This window comes from Opisthocomus hoazin, chromosome 12, assembly GCF_030867145.1.
Source record: "Opisthocomus hoazin isolate bOpiHoa1 chromosome 12, bOpiHoa1.hap1, whole genome shotgun sequence".
NCBI classification, from domain to species: Eukaryota; Metazoa; Chordata; class Aves; order Opisthocomiformes; family Opisthocomidae; genus Opisthocomus; species Opisthocomus hoazin.
This window is the reverse complement of record NC_134425.1, coordinates 26,019,875-26,044,982: the sequence shown is the minus strand read 5'-3', so window position 1 is coordinate 26,044,982 and position 25,108 is coordinate 26,019,875.

The window sequence follows — 25,108 nt, the reverse complement described above, 5'->3', positions numbered from 1 at the left end:
CCCCTTCTGCCTGCCAGCTATCTGCAGACGTTCGCACTTTCGGAGCAGGGCTGTGATAGGAGCCTGGGAGGGACACCACCATTCCCAGCATGTGTTTGAAGTTTCAAGTGGCAAGACAAGCAAGCAGCCCCATTCTCTGTGCCTCTGTGCGAGCAGTGCCATGGGCAGATGAGGCTGAGCAACAGCTTTCCAGGCTAGCCCCTTCTGCCTGCCAGCTATCTGCAGACGTTCGCACTTTCGGAGCAGGGCTGCGAAAGGAGCCTAGCAGGTACACCATCTTTCCCAGGCTACGTTTGAAGTTTGAGGTGGCAAGACAAGAGAGCAGCCCCATTCTCTGTGCCTCTGTGCGAGCAGTGCCATGGGCAGATGAGGCTGAGCAACAGCTTTCCAGGATAGCCCCTTCTGCCTGCCAGCTATCTGCAGACGTTCGCACTTTCGGAGCAGGGCTGTGATAGGAGCCTGGCAGGGACACCACCATTCCCAGCATGCGTTTGAAGTTTAAAGTGGCAAGATAAGCAAGCAGCCCCATTCTCTGTGCCTCTATGCGAACAGTGCTATGGGCAGATGAGGCTGAGCAACAGCTTTCCAGGATAGCCTATTCTGCCTGCCAGCTATCTGCAGACGTTCGCACTTTCGGAGCAGGGCTGTGATAGGAGCCTGGCAGGGACACCACCATTCCCAGCATGCGTTTGAAGTTTCAAGTGGCAAGATAAGCAAGCAGCCCCATTCTCTGTGCCTCTGTGCGAGCAGTGCCATGGGCAGATGAGGCTGAGCAACAGCTTTCCAGGCTAGACCCTTCTGCCTGCCAGCTATCTGCAGACGTTTGCATTTCAAGAGCAGGGCTGCGAAAGGAGCCTAGCAGGTACACCATCTTTCCCAGGCTACGTTTGAAGTTTGAGGTGGCAAGACAAGCAAGGAGCCCCATTCTCTGTGCCTCTGTGCAAGCACTGCCATGGGCAGATGAGGCTGAGCAACAGCTTTCCAGGATAGCCCCTTCTGCCTGCCAGCTATCTGCAGACGTTCGCACTTTCGGAGCAGGGCTGTGATAGGAGCCTGGCAGGGACACCACCATTCCCAGCATGCGTTTGAAGTTTCAAGTGGCAAGATAAGCAAGCAGCCCCATTCTCTGTGCCTCTGTGCGAGCAGTGCCATGGGCAGATGAGGCTGAGCAACAGCTTTCCAGGCTAGCCCCTTCTGCCTGCCAGCTATCTGCAGACGTTCGCACTTTCGGAGCAGGGCTGCGAAAGGAGCCTGGCAGGTACACCATCTTTCCCAGGCTACGTTTGAAGTTTGAGGTGGCAAGACAAGCAAGCAGCCCCATTCTCTGTGCCTCTGTGCGAGCAGTGCCATGGGCAGATGAGGCTGAGCAACAGCTTTCCAGGCTAGCCCCTTCTGCCTGCCAGCTATCTGCAGACGTTCGCACTTTCGGAGCAGGGCTGTGATAGGAGCCTGGCGGGGACACCACCATTCCCAGCATGCGTTTGAAGTTTAAAGTGGCAAGATAAGCAAGCAGCCCCATTCTCTGTGCCTCTATGCGAACAGTGCCATGGGCAGATGAGGCTGAGCAACAGCTTTCCAGGATAGCCTATTCTGCCTGCCAGCTATCTGCAGACGTTCGCACTTTCGGAGCAGGGCTGTGATAGGAGCCTGGCAGGGACACCACCATTCCCAGCATGCGTTTGAAGTTTCAAGTGGCAAGATAAGCAAGCAGCCCCATTCTCTGTGCCTCTGTGCGAGCAGTGCCATGGGCAGATGAGGCTGAGCAACAGCTTTCCAGGCTAGCCCCTTCTGCCTGCCAGCTATCTGCAGACGTTCGCACTTTCGGAGCAGGGCTTCGACAGGAGCCTAGCAGGTACACCATCTTTCCCAGGCTACGTTTGAAGTTTGAGGTGGCAAGACAAGCAAGCAGCCCCATTCTCTGTGCCTCTGTGCGAGCAGTGCCATGGGCAGATGAGGCTGAGCAACAGCTTTCCAGGCTAGCCCCTTCTGGCTGCCAGCTATCTGCAGACGTTCGCACTTTCGGAGCAGGGCTGCGAAAGCAGCCTGGCTGGGACACCAACTTTCCCAGGCTACGTTTGAAGTTTGAGGTGGCAAGAGAAGCAAGCAGCCCCATTCTCTGTGCCTCTGTGCAGGCACTGCCATGGGCAGATGAGGCTGAGCAACAGCTTTCCAGGCTAGAACCTTTTGGCTGCCAGCTATCTGCAGACGTTCGCACTTTCGGAGCAGGGCTGTGATAGGAGCCTGGCAGGGACACCACCATTCCCAGCATGCGTTTGAAGTTTCAAGTGGCAAGATAAGCAAGCAGCCCCATTCTCTGTGCCTCTATGCGAACAGTGCCATGGGCAGATGAGGCTAAGCAACAGCTTTCCAGGATAGCCCCTTCTGGCTGCCAGCTATCTGCAGACGTTCGCACTTTCGGAGCAGGGCTGCGAAAGGAGCCTGGCTGGGACACCAACTTTCCCAGGCTACGTTTGAAGTTTGAGGTGGCAAGACAAGCAAGCAGCCCCATTCTCTGTGCCTCTGTGCAAGCACTGCCATGGGCAGATGAGGCTGAGCAACAGCTTTCCAGGATAGCCTATTCTGCCTGCCAGCTATCTGCAGACGTTCGCACTTTCGGAGCAGGGCTGTGATAGGAGCCTGGCAGGGACACCACCATTCCCAGCATGCGTTTGAAGTTTCAAGTGGCAAGATAAGCAAGCAGCCCCATTCTCTGTGCCTCTATGCGAACAGCGCCATGGGCAGATGAGGCTGAGCAACAGCTTTCCAGGCTAACCCCTTCTGGCTGCCAGCTATCTGCAGACGATCGCACTTTCGGAGCAGGGCTGCGAAAGCACCATGGCTGGGACACCATCTTTCCAAGGCTACGTTTGAAGTTTGAGGTGGCAAGACATGCAAGCAGCCCCATTCTCTGTGCCTCTATGCGAACAGTGCCATGGGCATATGAGGCTGAGCAACAGCTTTCCAGGCTAGACCCTTCTGCCTGCCAGCTATTTGCAGACGTTTGCATTTCAAGAGCAGGGCTGCGAAAGGAGCCTAGCAGGTACACCATCTTTCCCAGGCTACGTTTGAAGTTTGAGGTGGCAAGACAAGGAAGCAGCCCCATTCTCTGTGCCTCTGTGCGAGCAGTGCCATGGGCAGATGAGGCTGAGCAACAGCTTTCCAGGATAGCCCCTTCTGGCTGCCAGCTATCTGCAGATGTTCGCACTTTCGGAGCAGGGCTGTGATAGGAGCCTGGCAGGGACACCACCATTCCCAGCATGCGTTTGAAGTTTCAAGTGGCAAGATAAGCAAGCAGCCCCATTCTCTGTGCCTCTGTGCGAGCAGTGCCATGGGCAGATGAGGCTGAGCAACAGCTTTCCAGGCTAGCCCCTTCTGCCTGCCAGCTATCTGCAGACGTTCGCACTTTCGGAGCAGGGCTGCGACAGGAGCCTAGCAGGTACACCATCTTTCCCAGGCTACGTTTGAAGTTTGAGGTGGCAAGACAAGCAAGCAGCCCCATTCTCTGTGCCTCTGTGCGAGCAGTGCCATGGGCAGATGAGGCTGAGCAACAGCTTTCCAGGCTAGCCCCTTCTGCCTGCCAGCTATCTGCAGACGTTCGCACTTTCGGAGCAGGGCTGCGAAAGGAGCCTAGCAGGTACACCATCTTTCCCAGGCTACGTTTGAAGTTTGAGGTGGCAAGACAAGCAAGCAGCCCCATTCTCTGTGCCTCTGTGTGAGCAGTGCCATGGGCAGATGAGGCTGAGCAACAGCTTTCCAGGCTAGCCCCTTCTGGCTGCCAGCTATCTGCAGACGTTCGCACTTTCGGAGAAGGGCTGCGAAAGCAGCCTAGCTGGGACACCAACTTTCCCAGGCTACGTTTGAAGTTTGAGGTGGCAAGAGAAGCTAGCAGCCCCATTCTCTGTGCCTCTTTGCAGGCACTGCCATGGGCAGATGAGGCTGAGCAACAGCTTTCCAGGCTAGAACCTTTTGGCTGCCAGCTATCTGCAGACGTTCGCACTTTCGGAGCAGGGCTGTGATAGGAGCCTGGCAGGGACACCACCATTCCCAGCATGCGTTTGAAGTTTCAAGTGGCAAGATAAGCAAGCAGCCCCATTCTCTGTGCCTCTATGCGAACAGCGCCATGGGCAGATGAGGCTGAGCAACAGCTTTCCAGGCTAGCCCCTTCTGGCTGCCAGCTATCTGCAGACGTTCGCACTTTCGGAGCAGGGCTGCGAAAGCAGCCTGGCTGGGACACCAACTTTCCCAGGCTACGTTTGAAGTTTGAGGTGGCAAGAGAAGCAAGCAGCCCCATTCTCTGTGCCTCTGTGCAGGCACTGCCATGGGCAGATGAGGCTGAGAAACAGCTTTCCAGGCTAGCCCCTTTTGGCTGCCAGCTATTCTGCAGACGTTCGCACTTTCGGAGCAGGGCTGTGATAGGAGCCTGGCAGGGACACCACCATTCCCAGCATGCGTTTGAAGTTTCAAGTGGCAAGATAAGCAAGCAGCCCCATTCTCTGTGCCTCTGTGCGAGCAGTGCCATGGGCAGATGAGGCTGAGCAACAGCTTTCCAGGATAGCCCCTTCTGGCTGCCAGCTATCTGCAGACGTTCGCACTTTCGGAGCAGGGCTGCGAAAGCAGCCTGGCTGGGACACCAACTTTCCCAGGCTACGTTTGAAGTTTGAGGTGGCAAGAGAAGCAAGCAGCCCCATTCTCTGTGCCTCTGTGCAGGCACTGCCATGGGCAGATGAGGCTGAGCAACAGCTTTCCAGGCTAGAACCTTTTGGCTGCCAGCTATCTGCAGACGTTCGCACTTTCGGAGCAGGGCTGTGATAGGAGCCTGGCAGGGACACCACCATTCCCAGCATGCGTTTGAAGTTTCAAGTGGCAAGATAAGCAAGCAGCCCCATTCTCTGTGCCTCTATGCGAACAGCGCCATGGGCAGATGAGGCTGAGCAACAGCTTTCCAGGCTAGCCCCTTATGGCTGCCAGCTATCTGCAGACGTTCGCACTTTCGGAGCAGGGCTGCGAAAGCACCCTGGCTGGGACACCATCTTTCCCAGGCTACGTTTGAAGTTTGAGGTGGCAAGAGAAGCAAGCAGCCCCATTCTCTGTGCCTCTGTGCAGGCACTGCCATGGGTAGATGAGGCTGAGCAACAGCTTTCCAGGCTAGCCCCTTTTGGCTGCCAGCTATCTGCAGACGTTCGCACTTTCGGAGCAGGGCTGTGATAGGAGCCTGGCAGGGACACCACCATTCCCAGCATGCGTTTGAAGTTTCAAGTGGCAAGATAAGCAAGCAGCCCCATTCTCTGTGCCTCTATGCGAACAGTGCCATGGGCAGATGAGGCTGAGCAACAGCTTTCCAGGCTAGCCCCTTCTGCCTGCCAGCTATCTGCAGACGTTCGCACTTTCGGAGCAGGGCTGCGAAAGGAGCCTAGCAGGGACACAAACTTTCACAGGTTACGTTTGAGGTTAGAGGTGGCAAGACATGCAAGCAGCGCCATTCTCTGTGCCTCTATGCGAACAGTGCCATGGGCATATGAGGCTGAGCAACAGCTTTCCAGGCTAGACCCTTCTGCCTGCCAGCTATCTGCAGACGTTTGCATTTCAAGAGCAGGGCTGCGAAAGGAGCCTAGCAGGTACACCATCTTTCCCAGGCTACGTTTGAAGTTTGAGGTGGCAAGAGAAGCAAGCAGCCCCATTCTCTGTGCCTCTGTGCAGGCACTGCCATGGGCAGATGAGGCTGAGCAACAGCTTTCCAGGCTAGCCCCTTCTGCCTGCCAGCTATCTGCAGACGTTCGCACTTTCGGAGCAGGGCTGCGACAGGAGCCTAGCAGGTACACCATCTTTCCCAGGCTACGTTTGAAGTTTGAGGTGGCAAGACAAGCAAGCAGCCCCATTCTCTGTGCCTCTGTGCGAGCAGTGCCATGGGCAGATGAGGCTGAGCAACAGCTTTCCAGGCTAGCCCCTTCTGGCTGCCAGCTATCTGCAGACGTTCGCACTTTCGGAGCAGGGCTGCGAAAGCAGCCTAGCTGGGACACCAACTTTCCCAGGCTACGTTTGAAGTTTGAGGTGGCAAGAGAAGCAAGCAGCCCCATTCTCTGTGCCTCTTTGCAGGCACTGCCATGGGCAGATGAGGCTGAGCAACAGCTTTCCAGGCTAGAACCTTTTGGCTGCCAGCTATCTGCAGACGTTCGCACTTTCGGAGCAGGGCTGCGAAAGGAGCCTAGCAGGTACACCATCTTTCCCAGGCTATTTTTGAAGTTTGAGGTGGCAAGACAAGCAAGCAGCCCCATTCTCTGTGCCTCTGTGTGAGCAGTGCCATGGGCGGATGAGGCTGAGCAACAGCTTTCCAGGCTAGCCCCTTCTGGCTGCCAGCTATCTGCAGACGTTCGCACTTTCGGAGCAGGGCTGCGAAAGCAGCCTAGCTGGGACACCAACTTTCCCAGGCTACGTTTGAAGTTTGAGGTGGCAAGAGAAGCAAGCAGCCCCATTCTCTGTGCCTCTTTGCAGGCACTGCCATGGGCAGATGAGGCTGAGCAACAGCTTTCCAGGCTAGAACCTTTTGGCTGCCAGCTATCTGCAGACGTTCGCACTTTCGGAGCAGGGCTGTGATAGGAGCCTGGCAGGGACACCACCATTCCCAGCATGCGTTTGAAGTTTCAAGTGGCAAGATAAGCAAGCAGCCCCATTCTCTGTGCCTCTATGCGAACAGCGCCATGGGCAGATGAGGCTGAGCAACAGCTTTCCAGGCTAGCCCCTTCTGGCTGCCAGCTATCTGCAGACGTTCGCACTTTCGGAGCAGGGCTGCGAAAGCAGCCTGGCTGGGACACCAACTTTCCCAGGCTACGTTTGAAGTTTGAGGTGGCAAGAGAAGCAAGCAGCCCCATTCTCTGTGCCTCTGTGCAGGCACTGCCATGGGCAGATGAGGCTGAGCAACAGCTTTCCAGGCTAGCCCCTTTTGGCTGCCAGCTATTCTGCAGACGTTCGCACTTTCGGAGCAGGGCTGTGATAGGAGCCTGGCAGGGACACCACCATTCCCAGCATGCGTTTGAAGTTTCAAGTGGCAAGATAAGCAAGCAGCCCCATTCTCTGTGCCTCTGTGCGAGCAGTGCCATGGGCAGATGAGGCTGAGCAACAGCTTTCCAGGATAGCCCCTTCTGGCTGCCAGCTATCTGCAGACGTTCGCACTTTCGGAGCAGGGCTGCGAAAGCAGCCTGGCTGGGACACCAACTTTCCCAGGCTACGTTTGAAGTTTGAGGTGGCAAGAGAAGCAAGCAGCCCCATTCTCTGTGCCTCTGTGCAGGCACTGCCATGGGCAGATGAGGCTGAGCAACAGCTTTCCAGGCTAGAACCTTTTGGCTGCCAGCTATCTGCAGACGTTCGCACTTTCGGAGCAGGGCTGTGATAGGAGCCTGGCAGGGACACCACCATTCCCAGCATGCGTTTGAAGTTTCAAGTGGCAAGATAAGCAAGCAGCCCCATTCTCTGTGCCTCTATGCGAACAGCGCCATGGGCAGATGAGGCTGAGCAACAGCTTTCCAGGCTAGCCCCTTCTGGCTGCCAGCTATCTGCAGACGTTCGCACTTTCGGAGCAGGGCTGCGAAAGCACCCTGGCTGGGACACCATCTTTCCCAGGCTACGTTTGAAGTTTGAGGTGGCAAGACAAGCAAGCAGCCCCATTCTCTGTGCCTCTGTGCAGGCACTGCCATGGGTAGATGAGGCTGAGCAACAGCTTTCCAGGCTAGCCCCTTTTGGCTGCCAGCTATCTGCAGACGTTCGCACTTTCGGAGCAGGGCTGTGATAGGAGCCTGGCAGGGACACCACCATTCCCAGCATGCGTTTGAAGTTTCAAGTGGCAAGATAAGCAAGCAGCCCCATTCTCTGTGCCTCTATGCGAACAGTGCCATGGGCAGATGAGGCTGAGCAACAGCTTTCCAGGCTAGCCCCTTCTGGCTGCCAGCTATCTGCAGACGTTCGCACTTTCGGAGCAGGGCTGCGAAAGGAGCCTAGCAGGGACACCAACTTTCACAGGTTACGTTTGAGGTTAGAGGTGGCAAGACATGCAAGCAGCGCCATTCTCTGTGCCTCTATGCGAACAGTGCCATGGGCATATGAGGCTGAGCAACAGCTTTCCAGGCTAGACCCTTCTGCCTGCCAGCTATCTGCAGACGTTTGCATTTCAAGACCAGGGCTGCGAAAGGAGCCTAGCAGGTACACCATCTTTCCCAGGCTACGTTTGAAGTTTGAGGTGGCAAGACAAGCAAGCAGCCCCATTCTCTGTGCCTCTGTGCAGGCACTGCCATGGGCAGATGAGGCTGAGCAACAGCTTTCCAGGCTAGCCCCTTTTGGCTGCCAGCTATCTGCAGACGTTCGCACTTTCGGAGCAGGGCTGTGATAGGAGCCTGGCAGGGACACCACCATTCCCAGCATGCGTTTGAAGTTTCAAGTGGCAAGATAAGCAAGCAGCCCCATTCTCTGTGCCTCTATGCGAACAGTGCCATGGGCAGATGAGGCTGAGCAACAGCTTTCCAGGCTAGCCCCTTCTGGCTGCCAGCTATCTGCAGACGTTCGCACTTTCGGAGCAGGGCTGCGAAAGGAGCCTGGCTGGGACACCAACTTTCCGAGGCTACGTTTGAAGTTTGAGGTGGCAAGACAAGCAAGCAGCCCCATTCTCTGTGCCTCTGTGCAAGCACTGCCATGGGCAGATGAGGCTGAGCAACAGCTTTCCAGGATAGCCCCTTCTGGCTGCCAGCTATCTGCAGACGTTCGCACTTTCGGAGCAGGGCTGTGATAGGAGCCTGGGAGGGACACCACCATTCCCAGCATGCGTTTGAAGTTTCAAGTGGCAAGATAAGCAAGCAGCCCCATTCTCTGTGCCTCTATGCGAACAGTGCCATGGGCAGATGAGGCTGAGCAACAGCTTTCCAGGCTAGCCCCTTCTGGCTGCCAGCTATCTGCAGACGTTCGCACTTTCGGAGCAGGGCTGCGAAAGCACCCTGGCAGGGACATCAACTTTCACAGGTTACGTTTGAGGTTAGAGGTGGCAAGACATGCAAGCAGCCCCATTCTCTGTGCCTCTATGCGAACAGTGCCATGGGCATATGAGGCTGAGCAACAGCTTTCCAGGCTAGACCCTTCTGCCTGCCAGCTATCTGCAGACGTTTGCATTTCAAGAGCAGGGCTGCGACAGGAGCCTAGCAGGTACACCATCTTTCCCAGGCTACGTTTGAAGTTTGAGGTGGCAAGACAAGCAAGGAGCCCCATTCTCTGTGCCTCTGTGCGAGCAGTGCCATGGGCAGATGAGGCTGAGCAACAGCTTTCCAGGCTAGCCCCTTCTGCCTGCCAGCTATCTGCAGACGTTCGCACTTTCGGAGCAGGGCTGCGAAAGGAGCCTAGCAGGTACACCATCTTTCCCAGGCTACGTTTGAAGTTTGAGGTGGCAAGACAAGCAAGCAGCCCCATTCTCTGTGCCTCTGTGCGAGCAGTGCCATGGGCAGATGAGGCTGAGCAACAGCTTTCCAGGCTAGCCCCTTCTGCCTGCCAGCTATCTGCAGACGTTCGCACTTTCGGAGCAGGGCTGCGAAAGCAGCCTGGCTGGGACACCAACTTTCCCAGGCTACGTTTGAAGTTTGAGGTGGCAAGAGAAGCAAGCAGCCCCATTCTCTGTGCCTCTGTGCAGGCACTGCCATGGGCAGATGAGGCTGAGCAACAGCTTTCCAGGCTAGAACCTTTTGGCTGCCAGCTATCTGCAGACGTTCGCACTTTCGGAGCAGGGCTGTGATAGGAGCCTGGCAGGGACACCACCATTCCCAGCATGCTTTTGAAGTTTCAAGTGGCAAGATAAGCAAGAAGCCCCATTCTCTGTGCCTCTATGCGAACAGCGCCATGGGCAGATGAGGCTGAGCAACAGCTTTCCAGGCTAGCCCCTTCTGGCTGCCAGCTATCTGCAGACAATCGCACTTTCGGAGAAGGGCTGCGAAAGCAGCCTGGCTGGGACACCAACTTTCCCAGGCTACGTTTGAAGTTTGAGGTGGCAAGAGAAGCAAGCAGCCCCATTCTCTGTGCCTCTGTGCAGGCACTGCCATGGGCAGATGAGGCTGAGCAACAGCTTTCCAGGCTAGCCCCTTTTGGCTGCCAGCTATCTGCAGACGTTCGCACTTTCGGAGCAGGGCTGTGATAGGAGCCTGGCAGGGACACCACCATTCCCAGCATGCGTTTGAAGTTTCAAGTGGCAAGATAAGCAAGCAGCCCCATTCTCTGTGCCTCTGTGCGAGCAGTGCCATGGGCAGATGAGGCTGAGCAACAGCTTTCCAGGATAGCCCCTTCTGCCTGCCAGCTATCTGCAGACGTTCGCACTTTCGGAGCAGGGCTGCGAAAGCAGCCTGGCTGGGACACCAACTTTCCGAGGCTACGTTTGAAGTTTGAGGTGGCAAGAGAAGCAAGCAGCCCCATTCTCTGTGCCTCTTTGCAGGCACTGCCATGGGCAGATGAGGCTGAGCAACAGCTTTCCAGGCTAGAACCTTTTGGCTGCCAGCTATCTGCAGACGTTCGCACTTTCGGAGCAGGGCTGTGATAGGAGCCTGGCAGGGACACCACCATTCCCAGCATGCGTTTGAAGTTTCAAGTGGCAAGATAAGCAAGCAGCCCCATTCTCTGTGCCTCTATGCGAACAGCGCCATGGGCAGATGAGGCTGAGCAACAGCTTTCCAGGCTAGCCCCTTCTGGCTGCCAGCTATCTGCAGACGTTCGCACTTTCGGAGCAGGGCTGCGAAAGCAGCCTGGCTGGGACACCAACTTTCCCAGGCTACGTTTGAAGTTTGAGGTGGCAAGACAAGCAAGCAGCCCCATTCTCTGTGCCTCTGTGCAGGCACTGCCATGGGCAGATGAGGCTGAGCAACAGCTTTCCAGGCTAGCCCCTTTTGGCTGCCAGCTATCTGCAGACGTTCGCACTTTCGGAGCAGGGCTGTGATAGGAGCCTGGCAGGGACACCACCATTCCCAGCATGCGTTTGAAGTTTCAAGTGGCAAGATAAGCAAGCAGCCCCATTCTCTGTGCCTCTATGCGAACAGTGCCATGGGCAGATGAGGCTGAGCAACAGCTTTCCAGGCTAGCCCCTTCTGGCTGCCAGCTATCTGCAGACGTTCGCACTTTCGGAGCAGGGCTGCGAAAGGAGCCTGGCTGGGACACCAACTTTCCGAGGCTACGTTTGAAGTTTGAGGTGGCAAGACAAGCAAGCAGCCCCATTCTCTGTGCCTCTGTGCAAGCACTGCCATGGGCAGATGAGGCTGAGCAACAGCTTTCCAGGCTAGCCCCTTCTGGCTGCCAGCTATCTGCAGACGTTCGCACTTTCGGAGCAGGGCTGTGATAGGAGCCTGGCAGGGACACCACCATTCCCAGCATGCGTTTGAAGTTTCAAGTGGCAAGATAAGCAAGCAGCCCCATTCTCTGTGCCTCTATGCGAACAGTGCCATGGGCAGATGAGGCTGAGCAACAGCTTTCCAGGCTAGCCCCTTCTGGCTGCCAGCTATCTGCAGACGTTCGCACTTTCGGAGCAGGGCTGCGAAAGCACCCTGGCAGGGACACCAACTTTCACAGGTTACGTTTGAGGTTAGAGGTGGCAAGACATGCAAGCAGCCCCATTCTCTGTGCCTCTATGCGAACAGTGCCATGGGCATATGAGGCTGAGCAACAGCTTTCCAGGCTAGACCCTTCTGCCTGCCAGCTATCTGCAGACGTTTGCATTTCAAGAGCAGGGCTGCGACAGGAGCCTAGCAGGTACACCATCTTTCCCAGGCTACGTTTGAAGTTTGAGGTGGCAAGACAAGCAAGGAGCCCCATTCTCTGTGCCTCTGTGCGAGCAGTGCCATGGGCAGATGAGGCTGAGCAACAGCTTTCCAGGCTAGCCTCTTCTGCCTGCCAGCTATCTGCAGACGTTCGCACTTTCGGAGCAGGGCTGCGAAAGGAGCCTAGCAGGTACACCATCTTTCCCAGGCTACGTTTGAAGTTTGAGGTGGCAAGACAAGCAAGCAGCCCCATTCTCTGTGCCTCTGTGCGAGCAGTGCCATGGGCAGATGAGGCTGAGCAACAGCTTTCCAGGATAGCCCCTTCTGGCTGCCAGCTATCTGCAGACGTTCGCACTTTCGGAGCAGGGCTGCGAAAGCAGCCTGGCTGGGACACCAACTTTCCCAGGCTACGTTTGAAGTTTGAGGTGGCAAGAGAAGCAAGCAGCCCCATTCTCTGTGCCTCTGTGCAGGCACTGCCATGGGCAGATGAGGCTGAGCAACAGCTTTCCAGGATAGCCCCTTCTGGCTGCCAGCTATCTGCAGACTTTCGCACTTTCGGAGCAGGGCTGTGATAGGAGCCTGGGAGGGACACCACCATTCCCAGCATGCGTTTGAAGTTTCAAGTGGCAAGATAAGCAAGCAGCCCCATTCTCTGTGCCTCTATGCGAACAGTGCCATGGGCAGATGAGGCTGAGCAACAGCTTTCCAGGCTAGCCCCTTCTGGCTGCCAGCTATCTGCAGACGTTCGCACTTTCGGAGCAGGGCTGCGAAAGCACCCTGGCAGGGACACCAACTTTCACAGGTTACGTTTGAGGTTAGAGGTGGCAAGACATGCAAGCAGCCCCATTCTCTGTGCCTCTATGCGAACAGTGCCATGGGCATATGAGGCTGAGCAACAGCTTTCCAGGCTAGACCCTTCTGCCTGCCAGCTATCTGCAGACGTTTGCATTTCAAGAGCAGGGCTGCGACAGGAGCCTAGCAGGTACACCATCTTTCCCAGGCTACGTTTGAAGTTTGAGGTGGCAAGACAAGCAAGGAGCCCCATTCTCTGTGCCTCTGTGCGAGCAGTGCCATGGGCAGATGAGGCTGAGCAACAGCTTTCCAGGCTAGCCCCTTCTGCCTGCCAGCTATCTGCAGACGTTCGCACTTTCGGAGCAGGGCTGCGAAAGGAGCCTAGCAGGTACACCATCTTTCCCAGGCTACGTTTGAAGTTTGAGGTGGCAAGACAAGCAAGCAGCCCCATTCTCTGTGCCTCTGTGCGAGCAGTGCCATGGGCAGATGAGGCTGAGCAACAGCTTTCCAGGATAGCCCCTTCTGGCTGCCAGCTATCTGCAGACGTTCGCACTTTCGGAGCAGGGCTGCGAAAGCAGCCTGGCTGGGACACCAACTTTCCCAGGCTACGTTTGAAGTTTGAGGTGGCAAGAGAAGCAAGCAGCCCCATTCTCTGTGCCTCTGTGCAGGCACTGCCATGGGCAGATGAGGCTGAGCAACAGCTTTCCAGGCTAGAACCTTTTGGCTGCCAGCTATCTGCAGACGTTCGCACTTTCGGAGCAGGGCTGTGATAGGAGCCTGGCAGGGACACCACCATTCCCAGCATGCTTTTGAAGTTTCAAGTGGCAAGATAAGCAAGCAGCCCCATTCTCTGTGCCTCTATGCGAACAGCGCCATGGGCAGATGAGGCTGAGCAACAGCTTTCCAGGCTAGCCCCTTCTGCCTGCCAGCTATCTGCAGACAATCGCACTTTCGGAGAAGGGCTGCGAAAGCAGCCTGGCTGGGACACCAACTTTCCCAGGCTACGTTTGAAGTTTGAGGTGGCAAGAGAAGCAAGCAGCCCCATTCTCTGTGCCTCTGTGCAGGCACTGCCATGGGCAGATGAGGCTGAGCAACAGCTTTCCAGGATAGCCCCTTTTGGCTGCCAGCTATCTGCAGACGTTCGCACTTTTGGAGCAGGGCTGCGAAAGGAGCCTGGCAGGGACACCACCATTCCCAGCATGCGTTTGAAGTTTCAAGTGGCAAGATAAGCAAGCAGCCCCATTCTCTGTGCCTCTGTGCGAGCAGTGCCATGGGCAGATGAGGCTGAGCAACAGCTTTCCAGGCTAGACCCTTCTGGCTGCCAGCTATCTGCAGACGTTCGCACTTTCGGAGCAGGGCTGCGAAAGCAGCCTGGCTGGGACACCAACTTTCCCAGGCTACGTTTGAAGTTTGAGGTGGCAAGAGAAGCAAGCAGCCCCATTCTCTGTGCCTCTGTGCAGGCACTGCCATGGGCAGATGAGGCTGAGCAACAGCTTTCCAGGCTAGCCCCTTTTGGCTGCCAGCTATCTGCAGACGTTCGCACTTTCGGAGCAGGGCTGTGATAGGAGCCTGGCAGGGACACCACCATTCCCAGCATGCGTTTGAAGTTTCAAGTGGCAAGATAAGCAAGCAGCCCCATTCTCTGTGCCTCTATGTGAACAGTGCCATGGGCAGATGAGGCTGAGCAACAGCTTTCCAGGCTAGCCCCTTCTGCCTGCCAGCTATCTGCAGACGTTCGCACTTTCGGAGCAGGGCTGCGAAAGGAGCCTAGCAGGGACACCAACTTTCACAGGTTACGTTTGAGGTTAGAGGTGGCAAGACATGCAAGCAGCCCCATTCTCTGTGCCTCTATGCGAACAGTGCCATGGGCATATGAGGCTGAGCAACAGCTTTCCAGGCTAGACCCTTCTGCCTGCCAGCTATCTGCAGACGTTTGCATTTCAAGAGCAGGGCTGCGAAAGGAGCCTAGCAGGTACACCATCTTTCCCAGGCTACGTTTGAAGTTTGAGGTGGCAAGACAAGCAAGCAGCCCCGTTCTCTGTGCCTCTGTGCAGGCACTGCCATGGGCAGATGAGGCTGAGCAACAGCTTTCCAGGCTAGCCCCTTTTGGCTGCCAGCTATCTGCAGACTTTCGCACTTTCGGAGCAGGGCTGTGATAGGAGCCTGGCAGGGACACCACCATTCCCAGCATGCGTTTGAGGTTTCAAGTGGCAAGATAAGCAAGCAGCCCCATTCTCTGTGCGTCTATGCGAACAGTGCCATGGGCAGATGAGGCTGAGCAACAGCTTTCCAGGCTAGCCCCTTCTGGCTGCCAGCTATCTGCAGACGTTCGCACTTTTGGAGCAGGGCTGCGAAAGGAGCCTGGCAGGGACACCACCATTCCCAGCATGCGTTTGAAGTTTCAAGTGGCAAGATAAGCAAGCAGCCCCATTCTCTGTGCCTCTGTGCGAGCAGTGCCATGGGCAGATGAGGCTGAGCAACAGCTTTCCAGGCTAGCCCCTTCTGGCTGCCAGCTATCTGCAGACGTTCGCACTTTCGGAGCAGGGCTGCGAAAGCAGCCTGGCTGGGACACCAACTTTCCCAGGCTACGTTTGAAGTTTGAGGTGGCAAGAGAAGCAAGCAGCCCCATTCTCTGTGCCTCTGTGCAGGCACTGCCATGGGCAGATGAGGCTGAGCAACAGCTTTCCAGGCTAGCCCCTTTTGGCTGCCAGCTATCTGCAGACGTTCGCACTTTCGGAGCAGGGCTGTGATAGGAGCCTGGCAGGGACACCACCATTCCCAGCATGCGTTTGAAGTTTCAAGTGGCAAGATAAGCAAGCAGCCCCATTCTCTGTGCCTCTATGCGAACAGTGCCATGGGCAGATGAGGCTGAGCAACAGCTTTCCAGGCTAGCCCCTTCTGCCTGCCAGCTATCTGCAGACGTTCGCACTTTCGGAGCAGGGCTGCGAAAGGAGCCTAGCAGGGACACCAACTTTCACAGGTTACGTTTGAGGTTAGAGGTGGCAAGACATGCAAGCAGCCCCATTCTCTGTGCCTCTATGCGAACAGTGCCATGGGCATATGAGGCTGAGCAACAGCTTTCCAGGCTAGCCCCTTCTGCCTGCCAGCTATCTGCAGACGTTTGCATTTCAAGAGCAGGGCTGCGAAAGGAGCCTAGCAGGTACACCATCTTTCCCAGGCTACGTTTGAAGTTTGAGGTGGCAAGACAAGCAAGCAGCCCCGTTCTCTGTGCCTCTGTGCAGGCACTGCCATGGGCAGATGAGGCTGAGCAACAGCTTTCCAGGCTAGCCCCTTTTGGCTGCCAGCTATCTGCAGACGTTCGCACTTTCGGAGCAGGGCTGTGATAGGAGCCTGGCAGGGACACCACCATTCCCAGCATGCGTTTGAAGTTTCAAGTGGCAAGATAAGCAAGCAGCCCCATTCTCTGTGCCTCTATGCGAACAGTGCCATGGGCAGATGAGGCTGAGCAACAGCTTTCCAGGCTAGCCCCTTCTGGCTGCCAGCTATCTGCAGACGTTCGCACTTTCGGAGCAGGGCTGCGAAAGGAGCCTGGCTGGGACACCAACTTTCCGAGGCTACGTTTGAAGTTTGAGGTGGCAAGACAAGCAAGCAGCCCCATTCTCTGTGCCTCTGTGCAAGCACTGCCATGGGCAGATGAGGCTGAGCAACAGCTTTCCAGGATAGCCCCTTCTGGCTGCCAGCTATCTGCAGACGTTCGCACTTTCGGAGCAGGGCTGTGATAGGAGCCTGGCAGGGACACCACCATTCCCAGCATGCGTTTGAAGTTTCAAGTGGCAAGATAAGCAAGCAGCCCCATTCTCTGTGCCTCTATGCGAACAGTGCCATGGGCAGATGAGGCTGAGCAACAGCTTTCCAGGCTAGCCCCTTCTGGCTGCCAGCTATCTGCAGACGTTCGCACTTTCGGAGCAGGGCTGCGAAAGCACCCTGGCAGGGACACCAACTTTCACAGGTTACGTTTGAGGTTTGAGGTGGCAAGACATGCAAGCAGCCCCATTCTCTGTGCCTCTATGCGAACAGTGCCATGGGCAGATGAGGCTGAGCAACAGCTTTCCAGGCTAGCCCCTTCTGGCTGCCAGCTATCTGCAGACGTTCGCACTTTCGGAGCAGGGCTGCGAAAGCACCCTGGCAGGGACACCAACTTTCACAGGTTACGTTTGAGGTTAGAGGTGGCAAGACATGCAAGCAGCCCCATTCTCTGTGCCTCTATGCGAACAGTGCCATGGGCATATGAGGCTGAGCAACAGCTTTCCAGGCTAGACCCTTCTGGCTGCCAGCTATCTGCAGACGTTTGCATTTCAAGAGCAGGGCTGCGACAGGAGCCTAGCAGGTACACCATCTTTCCCAGGCTACGTTTGAAGTTTGAGGTGGCAAGACAAGCAAGGAGCCCCATTCTCTGTGCCTCTGTGCGAGCAGTGCCATGGGCAGATGAGGCTGAGCAACAGCTTTCCAGGCTAGCCCCTTCTGCCTGCCAGCTATCTGCAGACGTTCGCACTTTCGGAGCAGGGCTGCGAAAGGAGCCTAGCAGGTACACCATCTTTCCCAGGCTACGTTTGAAGTTTGAGGTGGCAAGACAAGCAAGCAGCCCCATTCTCTGTGCCTCTGTGCGAGCAGTGCCATGGGCAGATGAGGCTGAGCAACAGCTTTCCAGGATAGCCCCTTCTGGCTGCCAGCTATCTGCAGACGTTCGCACTTTCGGAGCAGGGCTGCGAAAGCAGCCTGGCTGGGACACCAACTTTCCCAGGCTACGTTTGAAGTTTGAGGTGGCAAGAGAAGCAAGCAGCCCCATTCTCTGTGCCTCTGTGCAGGCACTGCCATGGGCAGATGAGGCTGAGCAACAGCTTTCCAGGATAGCCCCTTTTGGCTGCCAGCTATCTGCAGACGTTCGCACTTTCGGAGCAGGGCTGTGATAGGAGCCTGGCAGGGACACCACCATTCCCAGCATGCTTTTGAAGTTTCAAGTGGCAAGATAAGCAAGCAGCCCCATTCTCTGTGCCTCTATGCGAACAGCGCCATGGGCAGATGAGGCTGAGCAACAGCTTTCCAGGCTAGCCCCTTCTGCCTGCCAGCTATCTGCAGACAATCGCACTTTCGGAGAAGGGCTGCGAAAGCAGCCTGGCTGGGACACCAACTTTCCCAGGCTACGTTTGAAGTTTGAGGTGGCAAGAGAAGCAAGCAGCCCCATTCTCTGTGCCTCTGTGCAGGCACTGCCATGGGCAGATGAGGCTGAGCAACAGCTTTCCAGGATAGCCCCTTTTGGCTGCCAGCTATCTGCAGACGTTCGCACTTTTGGAGCAGGGCTGTGATAGGAGCCTGGCAGGGACACCACCATTCCCAGCATGCGTTTGAAGTTTCAAGTGGCAAGATAAGCAAGCAGCCCCATTCTCTGTGCCTCTGTGCGAGCAGTGCCATGGGCAGATGAGGCTGAGCAACAGCTTTCCAGGCTAGCCCCTTCTGCCTGCCAGCTATCTGCAGACGTTCGCACTTTCGGAGCAGGGCTGCGAAAGCAGCCTGGCTGGGACACCAACTTTCCCAGGCTACGTTTGAAGTTTGAGGTGGCAAGAGAAGCAAGCAGCCCCATTCTCTGTGCCTCTTTGCAGGCACTGCCATGGGCAGATGAGGCTGAGCAACAGCTTTCCAGGCTAGAACCTTTTGGCTGCCAGCTATCTGCAGACGTTCGCACTTTCGGAGCAGGGCTGTGATAGGAGCCTGGCAGGGACACCACCATTCCCAGCATGCGTTTGAAGTTTCAAGTGGCAAGATAAGCAAGCAGCCCCATTCTCTGTGCCTCTATGCGAACAGCGCCATGGGCAGATGAGGCTGAGCAACAGCTTTCCAGGCTAGCCCCTTCTGCCTGCCAGCTATCTGCAGACGTTCGCACTTTCGGAGCAGGGCTGCGAAAGCAGCCTGGCTGGGACACCAACTTTCCCAGGCTACGTTTGAAGTTTGAGGTGGCAAGACAAGCAAGCAGCCCCATTCTCTGTGCCTCTGTGCAGGCACTGCCATGGGCAGATGAGGCTGAGCAACAGCTTTCCAGGCTAGCCCCTTTTGGCTGCCAGCTATCTGCAGACGTTCGCACTTTCGGAGCAGGGCTGTGATAGGAGCCTGGCAGGGACACCACCATTCCCAGCATGCGTTTGAAGTTTCAAGTGGCAAGATAAGCAAGCAGCCCCATTCTCTGTGCCTCTATGCGAACAGTGCCATGGGCAGATGAGGCTGAGCAACAGCTTTCCAGGCTAGCCCCTTCTGCCTGCCAGCTATCTGCAGACGTTCGCACTTTCGGAGCAGGGCTGCGAAAGGAGCCTAGCAGGGACACCAACTTTCACAGGTTACGTTTGAGGTTAGAGGTGGCAAGACATGCAAGCAGCCCCATTCTCTGTGCCTCTATGCGAACAGTGCCATGGGCATATGAGGCTGAGCAACAGCTTTCCAGGCTAGCCCCTTCTGCCTGCCAGCTATCTGCAGACGTTTGCATTTCAAGAGCAGGGCTGCGAAAGGAGCCTAGCAGGTACACCATCTTTCCCAGGCTACGTTTGAAGTTTGAGGTGGCAAGACAAGCAAGCAGCCCCGTTCTCTGTGCCTCTGTGCAGGCACTGCCATGGGCAGATGAGGCTGAGCAACAGCTTTCCAGGCTAGCCCCTTTTGGCTGCCAGCTATCTGCAGACGTTCGCACTTTCGGAGCAGGGCTGTGATAGGAGCCTGGCAGGGACACCACCATTCCCAGCATGCGTTTGAAGTTTAAAGTGGCAAGATAAGCAAGCAGCCCCATTCTCTGTGCCTCTATGCGAACAGTGCCATGGGCAGATGAGGCTGAGCAACAGCTTTCCAGGCTAGCCCCTTCTGGCTGCCAGCTATCTGCAGACGTTCGCACTTTCGGAGCAGGGCTGCGAAAGGAGCCTGGCTGGGACACCAACTTTCCGAGGCTACGTTTGAAGTTTGAGGTGGCAAGACAAGCAAGCAGCCCCATTCTCTGTGCCTCTGTGCAAGCACTGCCATGGGCAGATGAGGCTGAGCAACAGCTTTCCAGGCTAGCCCCTTCTGGCTGCCAGCTATCTGCAGACGTTCGCACTTTCGGAGCAGGGCTGCGAAAGCACCCTGGCAGGGACACCAACTTTCACAGGTTACGTTTGAGGTTAGAGGTGGCAAGACATGCAAGCAGCCCCATTCTCTGTGCCTCTATGCGAACAGTGCCATGGGCATATGAGGCTGAGCAACAGCTTTCCAGGCTAGACCCTTCTGGCTGCCAGCTATCTGCAGACGTTTGCATTTCAAGAGCAGGGCTGCGACAGGAGCCTAGCAGGTACACCATCTTTCCCAGGCTACGTTTGAAGTTTGAGGTGGCAAGACAAGCAAGGAGCCCCATTCTCTGTGCCTCTGTGCGAGCAGTGCCATGGGCAGATGAGGCTGAGCAACAGCTTTCCAGGCTAGCCCCTTCTGCCTGCCAGCTATCTGCAGACGTTCGCACTTTCGGAGCAGGGCTGCGAAAGGAGCCTAGCAGGTACACCATCTTTCCCAGGCTACGTTTGAAGTTTGAGGTGGCAAGACAAGCAAGCAGCCCCATTCTCTGTGCCTCTGTGCGAGCAGTGCCATGGGCAGATGAGGCTGAGCAACAGCTTTCCAGGATAGCCCCTTCTGGCTGCCAGCTATCTGCAGACGTTCGCACTTTCGGAGCAGGGCTGCGAAAGCAGCCTGGCTGGGACACCAACTTTCCCAGGCTACGTTTGAAGTTTGAGGTGGCAAGAGAAGCAAGCAGCCCCATTCTCTGTGCCTCTGTGCAGGCACTGCCATGGGCAGATGAGGCTGAGCAACAGCTTTCCAGGCTAGCCCCTTTTGGCTGCCAGCTATCTGCAGACGTTCGCACTTTCGGAGCAGGGCTGTGATAGGAGCCTGGCAGGGACACCACCATTCCCAGCATGCTTTTGAAGTTTCAAGTGGCAAGATAAGCAAGCAGCCCCATTCTCTGTGCCTCTATGCGAACAGCGCCATGGGCAGATGAGGCTGAGCAACAGCTTTCCAGGCTAGCCCCTTCTGCCTGCCAGCTATCTGCAGACAATCGCACTTTCGGAGAAGGGCTGCGAAAGCAGCCTGGCTGGGACACCAACTTTCCCAGGCTACGTTTGAAGTTTGAGGTGGCAAGACAAGCAAGCAGCCCCATTCTCTGTGCCTCTGTGCAGGCACTGCCATGGGCAGATGAGGCTGAGCAACAGCTTTCCAGGATAGCCCCTTTTGGCTGCCAGCTATCTGCAGACGTTCGCACTTTCGGAGCAGGGCTGTGATAGGAGCCTGGCAGGGACACCACCATTCCCAGCATGCGTTTGAAGTTTCAAGTGGCAAGATAAGCAAGCAGCCCCATTCTCTGTGCCTCTATGCGAACAGCGCCATGGGCAGATGAGGCTGAGCAACAGCTTTCCAGGCTAGCCCCTTCTGGCTGCCAGCTATCTGCAGACGTTCGCACTTTCGGAGCAGGGCTGCGAAAGCAGCCTGGCTGGGACACCAACTTTCCCAGGCTACGTTTGAAGTTTGAGGTGGCAAGACAAGCAAGCAGCCCCATTCTCTGTGCCTCTGTGCAGGCACTGCCATGGGCAGATGAGGCTGAGCAACAGCTTTCCAGGCTAGCCCCTTTTGGCTGCCAGCTATCTGCAGACGTTCGCACTTTCGGAGCAGGGCTGTGATAGGAGCCTGGCAGGGACACCACCATTCCCAGCATGCGTTTGAAGTTTCAAGTGGCAAGATAAGCAAGCAGCCCCATTCTCTGTGCCTCTATGCGAACAGTGCCATGGGCAGATGAGGCTGAGCAACAGCTTTCCAGGCTAGCCCCTTCTGCCTGCCAGCTATCTGCAGACGTTCGCACTTTCGGAGCAGGGCTGCGAAAGGAGCCTAGCAGGGACACCAACTTTCACAGGTTACGTTTGAGGTTAGAGGTGGCAAGACATGCAAGCAGCCCCATTCTCTGTGCCTCTATGCGAACAGTGCCATGGGCATATGAGGCTGAGCAACAGCTTTCCAGGCTAGCCCCTTCTGCCTGCCAGCTATCTGCAGACGTTTGCATTTCAAGAGCAGGGCTGCGAAAGGAGCCTAGCAGGTACACCATCTTTCCCAGGCTACGTTTGAAGTTTGAGGTGGCAAGACAAGCAAGCAGCCCCGTTCTCTGTGCCTCTGTGCAGGCACTGCCATGGGCAGATGAGGCTGAGCAACAGCTTTCCAGGCTAGCCCCTTTTGGCTGCCAGCTATCTGCAGACGTTCGCACTTTCGGAGCAGGGCTGTGATAGGAGCCTGGCAGGGACACCACCATTCCCAGCATGCGTTTGAAGTTTAAAGTGGCAAGATAAGCAAGCAGCCCCATTCTCTGTGCCTCTATGCGAACAGTGCCATGGGCAGATGAGGCTGAGCAACAGCTTTCCAGGCTAGCCCCTTCTGGCTGCCAGCTATCTGCAGACGTTCGCACTTTCGGAGCAGGGCTGCGAAAGGAGCCTGGCTGGGACACCAACTTTCCGAGGCTACGTTTGAAGTTTGAGGTGGCAAGACAAGCAAGCAGCCCCATTCTCTGTGCCTCTGTGCAAGCACTGCCATGGGCAGATGAGGCTGAGCAACAGCTTTCCAGGATAGCCCCTTCTGGCTGCCAGCTATCTGCAGACGTTCGCACTTTCGGAGCAGGGCTGTGATAGGAGCCTGGCAGGGACACCACCATTCCCAGCATGCGTTTGAAGTTTCAAGTGGCAAGATAAGCAAGCAGCCCCATTCTCTGTGCCTCTATGCGAACAGTGCCATGGGCAGATGAGGCTGAGCAACAGCTTTCCAGGCTAGCCCCTTCTGGCTGCCAGCTATCTGCAGACGTTCGCACTTTCGGAGCAGGGCTGCGAAAGCACCCTGGCAGGGACACCAACTTTCACAGGTTACGTTTGAGGTTAGAGGTGGCAAGACATGCAAGCAGCCCCATTCTCTGTGCCTCTATGCGAACAGTGCCATGGGCATATGAGGCTGAGCAACAGCTTTCCAGGCTAGACCCTTCTGGCTGCCAGCTATCTGCAGACGTTTGCATTTCAAGAGCAGGGCTGCGACAGGAGCCTAGCAGGTACACCATCTTTCCCAGGCTACGTTTGAAGTTTGAGGTGGCAAGACAAGCAAGGAGCCCCATTCTCTGTGCCTCTGTGCGAGCAGTGCCATGGGCAGATGAGGCTGAGCAACAGCTTTCCAGGCTAGCCCCTTCTGCCTGCCAGCTATCTGCAGACGTTCGCACTTTCGGAGCAGGGCTGCGAAAGGAGCCTAGCAGGTACACCATCTTTCCCAGGCTACGTTTGAAGTTTGAGGTGGCAAGACAAGCAAGCAGCCCCATTCTCTGTGCCTCTGTGCGAGCAGTGCCATGGGCAGATGAGGCTGAGCAACAGCTTTCCAGGATAGCCCCTTCTGGCTGCCAGCTATCTGCAGACGTTCGCACTTTCGGAGCAGGGCTGCGAAAGCAGCCTGGCTGGGACACCAACTTTCCCAGGCTACGTTTGAAGTTTGAGGTGGCAAGAGAAGCAAGCAGCCCCATTCTCTGTGCCTCTGTGCAGGCACTGCCATGGGCAGATGAGGCTGAGCAACAGCTTTCCAGGCTAGCCCCTTTTGGCTGCCAGCTATCTGCAGACGTTCGCACTTTCGGAGCAGGGCTGTGATAGGAGCCTGGCAGGGACACCACCATTCCCAGCATGCTTTTGAAGTTTCAAGTGGCAAGATAAGCAAGCAGCCCCATTCTCTGTGCCTCTATGCGAACAGCGCCATGGGCAGATGAGGCTGAGCAACAGCTTTCCAGGCTAGCCCCTTCTGCCTGCCAGCTATCTGCAGACAATCGCACTTTCGGAGAAGGGCTGCGAAAGCAGCCTGGCTGGGACACCAACTTTCCCAGGCTACGTTTGAAGTTTGAGGTGGCAAGAGAAGCAAGCAGCCCCATTCTCTGTGCCTCTGTGCAGGCACTGCCATGGGCAGATGAGGCTGAGCAACAGCTTTCCAGGATAGCCCCTTTTGGCTGCCAGCTATCTGCAGACGTTCGCACTTTTGGAGCAGGGCTGTGATAGGAGCCTGGCAGGGACACCACCATTCCCAGCATGCGTTTGAAGTTTCAAGTGGCAAGATAAGCAAGCAGCCCCATTCTCTGTGCCTCTGTGCGAGCAGTGCCATGGGCAGATGAGGCTGAGCAACAGCTTTCCAGGCTAGCCCCTTCTGCCTGCCAGCTATCTGCAGACGTTCGCACTTTCGGAGCAGGGCTGCGAAAGCAGCCTGGCTGGGACACCAACTTTCCCAGGCTACGTTTGAAGTTTGAGGTGGCAAGAGAAGCAAGCAGCCCCATTCTCTGTGCCTCTTTGCAGGCACTGCCATGGGCAGATGAGGCTGAGCAACAGCTTTCCAGGCTAGAACCTTTTGGCTGCCAGCTATCTGCAGACGTTCGCACTTTCGGAGCAGGGCTGTGATAGGAGCCTGGCAGGGACACCACCATTCCCAGCATGCGTTTGAAGTTTCAAGTGGCAAGATAAGCAAGCAGCCCCATTCTCTGTGCCTCTATGCGAACAGCGCCATGGGCAGATGAGGCTGAGCAACAGCTTTCCAGGCTAGCCCCTTCTGGCTGCCAGCTATCTGCAGACGTTCGCACTTTCGGAGCAGGGCTGCGAAAGCAGCCTGGCTGGGACACCAACTTTCCCAGGCTACGTTTGAAGTTTGAGGTGGCAAGACAAGCAAGCAGCCCCATTCTCTGTGCCTCTGTGCAGGCACTGCCATGGGCAGATGAGGCTGAGCAACAGCTTTCCAGGCTAGCCCCTTTTGGCTGCCAGCTATCTGCAGACGTTCGCACTTTCGGAGCAGGGCTGTGATAGGAGCCTGGCAGGGACACCACCATTCCCAGCATGCGTTTGAAGTTTCAAGTGGCAAGATAAGCAAGCAGCCCCATTCTCTGTGCCTCTATGCGAACAGTGCCATGGGCAGATGAGGCTGAGCAACAGCTTTCCAGGCTAGCCCCTTCTGCCTGCCAGCTATCTGCAGACGTTCGCACTTTCGGAGCAGGGCTGCGAAAGGAGCCTAGCAGGGACACCAACTTTCACAGGTTACGTTTGAGGTTAGAGGTGGCAAGACATGCAAGCAGCCCCATTCTCTGTGCCTCTATGCGAACAGTGCCATGGGCATATGAGGCTGAGCAACAGCTTTCCAGGCTAGCCCCTTCTGCCTGCCAGCTATCTGCAGACGTTTGCATTTCAAGAGCAGGGCTGCGAAAGGAGCCTAGCAGGTACACCATCTTTCCCAGGCTACGTTTGAAGTTTGAGGTGGCAAGACAAGCAAGCAGCCCCGTTCTCTGTGCCTCTGTGCAGGCACTGCCATGGGCAGATGAGGCTGAGCAACAGCTTTCCAGGCTAGCCCCTTTTGGCTGCCAGCTATCTGCAGACGTTCGCACTTTCGGAGCAGGGCTGTGATAGGAGCCTGGCAGGGACACCACCATTCCCAGCATGCGTTTGAAGTTTAAAGTGGCAAGATAAGCAAGCAGCCCCATTCTCTGTGCCTCTATGCGAACAGTG